We start from the raw sequence: 6,000 nt of genomic DNA on the forward strand, positions 1-6,000 counted from the left end.
GAGAGCTTGTGCGTGAGCATCAGAGTAAAGGTGACGTTGTGATGGGAGTTACAGACCCCCTGATGAGGGTGAGGTGGTGGATGCCGTCTGCTTTAAGCAACCTGAGGAGGTCAGTGGGTCACAGGGCCTGGTTCTTATGGGGGAGACTTTAATCTCGCTGACATTCAATGGAAGGGCAAACAGCAGTGTGCAAGCAGTCCAGGAGATTTCTGGAGGGTGTCAGGGACATCTTCTAAGCACAGCTCCCTGATGGGCCAAGAAGGGTGATGCTCGCCTGGACCTGGTACTCACACACAAGGAAGAACTGATCAGGGCTGCAATAATGGGTGGAATCCTTGGCTGCAGTGACTGTGGAATAGTGAAGTCTCAGATCATGAGGGCAGTGAGGAAGGACAAGAGCAGTGTACAGATTCCGGCCTTCAGAGGAGCAGTTCTGGGCCTCTCCAGGGGATCCCATTGGAGGCAGCTCTGAAGGGCAAGGGAGCTCAGGAAAGGCAGCAGGTCTTCAAGGACAGCAGCCACCAAGCACAACAATGGTCCACACGAATACTCAGTGAAGCTAGCAGACATCTTGGGGGATTGGCTTGGCTAAACAGGATGCTCTTGTCCACCAAAGTAGGGATGATGTTAGGGAAACCAAAGCTTTCAGAGGATAGACACTTGCAGGGGACATCAAAGGCATGAAGAAGAGCTGCTACTACTCTGCTAACAGAGAAAGAATAAGCAAGGAACACCTGGGCTCACTGCTGAAGGAGGCAGGGGCTTTAGTAGTAGCAGGTGCAGATAGGTCTGAGGAGCTCAGTGCTTTCTTGGCTTCAGTCTTCACCAACAAGGTCCCCTGGCCTGTTGTGCTTTGAGTCAGGGCTCCAGAAGAGAAAGACAGCCAGCAGTGGATGAGCGTTGAGCGAGGGATTGCTTGCAAGAGCTAAACCCATACAGGTCTTCGGGTTTAGATGGCTTGCATCTGAGGATTTTGAGAGAGATGGCTGCTGTCTCCAGAAGGCCACTGTCTATCACCTCTGAAAGACTGTGGAGATCAGGGGAGGCCCCAATGAGCAAAAAAAGGAATATGTTGTGCCTATCTGCAAAAAAGGCCACGAGAACAACCCAGGGAGCTGCAGGCCCTTCAGCCTCACTTTGGTGAGGAGTGTGTCATGCAGCAAATCCTCTCAGATCCTATTTCTGGGCACATGAAGAATGTGCCCAAGAGCAGTCAGCATGGACGTACTGAAGGTAAATCATTCCTGCACAAGCTGATTGCCTTCTGTGATTCAAGGCCTGCGATCGTGCAGGAGCAGAAAGTACTGGATGTCATTTACCATGATTCTAGCAAGGTGCTGGGCACTGTCTCCACGAGTATTCTTGAATACAAGTAAGGCTTCACGATAAGATGGGTAGAGAACTGGGTGGGTAAAAAGCTGGTTGGATGATCGAATTCAGAGGGGTTTTTCTGAATGGGACTTGTTTTTCCAGGAAGCCAGATAAAGGTGGAGTATGCAGGGGTCTGTACTGGGACCTGTCTTGTCTGACAGGTTCATCAGAGACCTGGAGGATGCAACTCTCATCACGTGTGTAGATGACACTTAATCAGGAGGAACAGTCACATGTCTGAGGGCTGCCATTCAGAGGGACCTCAGCAGCAGGGAGGAATGGGCTGTCAGGAACTTTGTGACATTCAACAAGGACAAATGCAGGTCCTGCACCTGGGGTAGGCCAACACCTTGCAGTGATACAAGCTAGGGAGTCTTGGGGGCAGGGAGCTGAACATCAGCCAGCAGTGTGCCCTAGCAGCAAAGGAGGCTGCAGTGTCCTGGGCTGCATGACCAGGAGCACAGCCAGGAGATCAACGGAAGTGATTATCCCCCTCTACTCAACACTTGTCAGAGCACATCTAGATACTGCATCCAGCTGGGGCTCCCTGTAAAAGAACGCTGTTGATCACATGGAGTGAGTTCAGCAGCAGGCCCCCAAGGTGGCTGGGGGCTGGAGCACTTGCCCTGTGAGGGGAGGCTGAGAGAATGGGTTTGTCCAGTGCACAGAAGGGAAGGTTTCTGGGGGGACTCATAGCAGCTTCCCAACTGAAGGTTGCCACTGCTAAGGAATGAGGTTTTTACAGGAATTCATGGAAGGAGAATGAGAGGAAACATTTAAAAGCTGACACAAGTGCAGTTAAAATTGTATAAAAGGGAGAAAAAGCAATGAGGATCCTGAAGCATTTGAAATGGGTTCCAGAGAGGTTATGGACTCTCTGTTCTTGGAGGCTTTCAGGATACAGCTGGACAAAGCCCTGAGGAACTTGGTGTGAATTCAGTGTTGATCCCAATGTGGGCAGGAGGTTGGACCAGAGTCCTCCAAACGTCCCTTTCGACCTGAATGGTCCTGTGATTGCATCATCTCTGGCGATAGCTACTGCAATTCCTGCAGGCAGGAATTCCTTTGCTGCAGGTGGGTTAGCACCTGACATGGCCTCCCCAGAGCCAGGCTCTCCTAGTGGTGTGAGGTTGCCTCTTGGGCCTGAAAGGTTTTCAGTTCAAGGGTCAATTACGAGTGACTGCTTGTCCAGAATGGGCCCTCCTCACAGCCTGCAACACCCGCACATTACAACATGATGCCAAATAAGTATGACGCAAACAAACAGTCATGGCATGAGGGTGATGGCACTCTAATGTGCCTAAGGTCTTTAGAGAGTGCAAAAAAGTCCGGAAGGATTGGAAGAGCCTTAAACCTTCAGCACTATGGGAGGCTGAGGGAGCTGGGTTTGTTCAACCTGGAGAAGGGACGGCTTTGGGGAGACCTAATAACAGCTTCCCCATACCCACCAGGACGTCATCAAGAAGATGGAGCCAGGCTCTGCACTGTTGTGCATGATGGTAGGATGAGGCCCAATGGACATTAGCTGAAACAGGAGATGTCAGGCTGGGGGTCAGGAAAAACATTAGACCCATCAAGACAGCCAAGCACTAGGGCAGGTTGCCCAGAGAGGATGTGCCATCTCCATTCTCAGAGGTTTTCAAGTCCTAAATGAGTAAGGCCCTGAGAAGTCTGGAGCTGATAGATGACCCTGCTGTGGGAAGGAGATAGGGTTCGGGATGTCCTGGGGTCCCTTCTAGTCTGAAAGATTCTGCATTTACTTCCACACTGCGTCTTCTCTTTTTCACCTTAGGGAAAGCCTTCAGCTTTCTCGTGACCACGGAAGTAGGTCTCCCAAAAGTATGACAAGATCAACTGCATATTCCTTGTCCTGCTCCAGTCAGAGTCATTCAGGTGCAGGACTGCTTGGCAGGCACCCACAAATAGCCCTGATTTTTCTTTTGCTTCACCTTGTATTGCATTTTCCCCTCTTTTCCACTTTCCAACTTCTTCTCCTTTAACGTCCTGATACCCTCCCATGCAGGCAGCTGACCCCTGTTTGCCCTTTCCCCATTGACCCTGAATTTGCTTTCTTTGTACATTCACTTGGCTTTTCTGAGATGGTTGCCATGGGGATTCCTACCACTGCCAGCAGTCCCTTTAAATGACTACCTCCTTTTATTATGTATAGTGTCCTGCAGTTCCTCCTGCTGTTATGCTGTCAGAGGCACCGCAAGACAGGATGAGGCATCTGCACACACTCCTTAACAGCTGACACAAAGGAGCTTCAGTCCAGAGGGGCCTGGAGAAACTTGGGGATTTGACCAACAGAAGCCTCAGGATGTTGTACAAGGAGCAGTGGCAGGTCCTGCACAGAGTGGCAGAACAGCCTATGGATCAGGACAGGCTGGGATATGACCGTCAGAGGAGTGACCCTGCGGAGAAGGGCTTGGACGTTATGAGGGATGCCGTATGAGCCAGGGGTGCATGCTCACTGCAAATGAGGCCAGCTCCATACGAGGCTGCTTCAGGGAGAGTGTGAACACCCAGACAAGTGGAATTATTATACCCCTCGACTCAGCACTGGTGTGGCTGCATCTGGAATAGTGTGTCCCAGGGTGGGCTGCCCAGTCCTGGAGGAATGGGAAGGAAGCAGAGAGGGTCCAGAGGAGTTATTGTCCTGAAGCACATGGCTTGTACGGAAAGGCTGAGGGACATCGGCTTCTTCAGCCTGCTGAAATGGAGGCAGAGGGCAGTAGTGTAAACGGCACGAGAAGGGGAAACCAGGCTAAAACGGGAACTCACAATTCAGCTCCAGGGCAATAAGGCAGCATACAAGAATTTTCAGCCTAGGAGAGGCTGAAAAGGAGGAAGTCAAAAACATTGTCCACCAAAGTAGGGATGGTGTTAGGGAAGCCAAAGCTCTCAGAGGGTACACACTTGCAAGGGACATCAAAGGCCTGAAGAAGAGCTGCTACTGCTTCAGTAAGGGTAAAGAATAAAAAGGAAAATGTTGGCTCTTTGCTGAAGGGGGCAGAGAATCTCATAACAGCAGATGTAGGGAGGTCTGAGGAGCTCAGTGCCTTTTTGGCTTCAGTCTTCACCAACAAGGTCTCCCGTGCTGTTGTGCCTAGAGTCTGGTCTCCAGATGAGAAAAGCAACCAACAGTGCATGAGGGCTGGGTGAGGGACCTGCAAGAACTCAACCCCTACAAGTCAGTGGCATTGGAATGACTGCATCCAAGGACATTGAGAGAGCTGACAGCTGTCACAGCAAGGCTGCCCTCTATCACCTTTGAAAGATGGTGGAGATGGGGGGAGGTCCCAATAGCTGCAGAAAGACAAACGTTACATCCATCTTCAAAAAAGGCCCAGAGGGCAAGCCGGGGAAAACAGGCCTTTCACCCACAATTGGTTGAGGAGTGTGTCATGGAGTGAGTCCACCCCTTTTTGGGCACATGAGGGAGAAGAAGGTGACAGCGAAGAGTCAGCATGGATTTACCCAGGGTAAATTGTGCCTCACCAACCTGATTGCCTTCTATGATTAAATAACTCTATTTGTGGTTGGAGAGCAGAAAGTGTCTTTCAACTTGACTTTTGCAAGGTGTGTGAAACTGTCTTCCACAATATTCTGGAGGAACAGATTTTGGAAATTCACCGTCTAGATGGAGGGACAACCAGATGTCTAAAGAACTTGTTGGATGACCAGGCTCCAAGGGCAGTGGTGAATGTGTAGTACTCTTCTTGGAGGCCAGGGAGAAGTGGAGCACGCAGGTGCCCTGTGACAGTGGAAGTAGGCCAGCTTTCTTGTCCTCCTCCAGGCAGAATTATTCAGATGCAGGGCTTCTTGTCAGGAATCCCCAAGACCAGCCTGATTAATCCTTTACTTCACTTTTAATATCCGTGTTTTTTTTTTCTCCCCCCCCTGCCAAGTATGTCTCTTTTACCATCCTGATCCCTTGCCCTACAATCGGTCCATTCCTGCTTACCCTTAACCCATTGGGGCTGTTTTGGATTGTGGGTTTTTTTTTGTTTTGTTTTGTTTTTTGACACAGAGGAGCTTCAGTCCTGAAGGTTCTTGAGAAACTGAGGTGATTTGGATAGCAGATACCTTATGGAGATTTACAAGAGAAGTGTCAAGTCCTGGGCCTAGGCGGGAAAGACCCTGTCCATGAGGAGAGGTTCAGGGACTTGGCCTTCTTCAGCCTGCTGAAGTGGAGGCAAAGAGCAGTAGAATAGGAGCCTGTGACTGCTTGAAGGGTGGTTTCAGAAGTGATGGAGCTTTTCTTGGTAGTGGGAAACAGCATGAGAAGGGGAAAGAGCCACGAACGAGCTCCCCACTGCTGCCCTCTGGAGCCACTTCCTGGCAAGGAGAGGGGATGGGAGCCATGCTGGGGCCCCTCATCGACAGGCAGAGGAGTTGGGGCATGTTGGAAAGGAGTTTTGAGTGAAAAGACAGGAAAAAAGACCTTCATCCTTGGCTGGAGAGGCAAGCCAACAGTAAGGGGACAAGCGAGATGGAGGAATGCTGGATCGACACCCTCAGCCTGGACCACAGTTCCTTGTTCCCAGCACTCCTGCAGCTCTCCACTGAGGGTAAGGGCTTTGGGAGCTCCTTCCTGAGGGGTCGCACAGAGACTGTGAACTGTTA

Source organism: Dromaius novaehollandiae, unplaced genomic scaffold, assembly GCF_036370855.1.
Source record: "Dromaius novaehollandiae isolate bDroNov1 unplaced genomic scaffold, bDroNov1.hap1 HAP1_SCAFFOLD_27, whole genome shotgun sequence".
Lineage (NCBI taxonomy): Eukaryota > Metazoa > Chordata > Aves > Casuariiformes > Dromaiidae > Dromaius > Dromaius novaehollandiae.